The sequence below is a fragment of the Carlito syrichta genome, unplaced genomic scaffold (assembly GCF_000164805.1).
Source record: "Carlito syrichta isolate Samal-C Ts95f unplaced genomic scaffold, Tarsius_syrichta-2.0.1 Scaffold313519, whole genome shotgun sequence".
Lineage (NCBI taxonomy): Eukaryota > Metazoa > Chordata > Mammalia > Primates > Tarsiidae > Carlito > Carlito syrichta.
In genome coordinates, this window is record NW_007257615.1 from 129,662 (window position 1) to 131,377 (window position 1,716).

Sequence of the window (1,716 nt, forward strand, 5' to 3'; positions counted from 1 at the left end):
GGGCCACATTACAAGTGAACATGAGATCTGCTAAAATATTACTCCCAAACCCTTGACTATCCATAGAGAATACACACATGGACAGATTCCACCCCCACCCTTCTTCCCCCGCCACCGGCCACTCGCGCACCGTGCTCATCTCTGCGGCTTCCTTGTCTCCACTGACAAAATGGGGGTGATGCTTTAATGGCAGCCAACATGCATCAAGGATTTTGAATCCTGAAAAACAGCAGGCTCACGCATCTCTCCCGAGTGGCCACTGTACACGGGTGACCATGATGGCGGTGTCATAGACCCCATCATGCAGGGGACACCAGTGTGATGGCGATGGCCCGTGTATTTTTGCTTTGGTTCAGATTCTACTTGGGGGAGGGAGATGTCATTTGCAGAGGACAGCCACAGGACGGGCTTTGACCACCCTGCCCCATCCATGGGACCCCCACAAATCGAGCGGAACCTTCTAAGGGCTATGAAGTGAGCCTTTAGTTCCCCAAGACTGACAAGGGGATGCAGGGGACATTTGGCAGTGCTGTGTTGGGGCCCCTCAGCCCTACCAGGGGGAAGACTATGAACACAGGTCATGTTGTTCGTGCATGACTATGCGCCCTTCCCGGGAAACAATTTTAACACTCAAAAAGAGGCAGATGGAGAGGCAAAGGCGGATAGGGAAGACAGACACGGAGGGTCTTTCGAGAGGGAACGTGATTTCAATACAGCCTAAGCCACATGCTTTTCTGATGGCTCACATGCAAGTCTCTGCTAATTATGTAAGAGCGGTGCACTTCGAGTCAGCTGCGTTTCCTCCCAGCTCGTGATGGGGTGGTTCCTTTTCATCAGATCAGATGGCATTCTCTGCAAGCTTTTCGGAGTTTCAACTTGATTTACCATGCTGAGTAGTCAGGGTATTTTGAAATAAAGCAATCAGTGGGCTCCGAGATGAGCCAAGGCTCATTTCTGCCATGCGACAAGGGGCTGGCCAGCTGCGTGGGCGCCCCCCAGAACCCTTCCCCCTCCCCTGCGCCCCTGCCGAGACCGCGGTTTCCAACATCCAGTTGTGACGTCTTGATGGCACCTAGGCAGATCTGTTTCCCATCCCGCAGCTCGTAGGTGAGGCTGCACTCCAGGGGCCTTCACTGATGGTCACAATTTATGGTGCCGCCTCAAGCAGCGATGGAAAAATGAATTCACACCCCTTAAAGACTTCTTCACCTGGGAGGTCACAGACCCTGAGAATGGTCTTTGGAATGGTCTGAAGGGGCCCTGCAGCGACTCCATTCTGGGGGAAGCGGGTGGCACTCGGGCTAGTCCCTAGGGCAAGTTGCCAAGAAAAGTCCTCGCTGGAAAGAGCTCCCACGGGACACGCATCTGGAGGGGCAGCGACCTGTCCTGGGTCCCTGTGCTGCTGGTGTCCTGGTGATACAGAGACCCGCTGAAGTCTGTCCATATTGTCACAGCCCCTAGAGAAGGGCATGGCAAGGGCTCAAGCTCCTGTACGTTCCTGAGCAATATTCCCAGGAGCTAATAAAATGTGCACTTCCCTGATCTCCTGTACACTCCCAGAAAGGTCCTTGACTTCCCTGTAGTCTATGCCCAGTCAACTGAAAGATGCAAATCTCCATTTACTTCACTTTTCCCGGTGGTTATAAGTGAATAATAGCTTTGGGAGGCTGAGGTGAGTGGATTGCCTGATCCCGCGGGTTTGAGACCTGCCTGGGC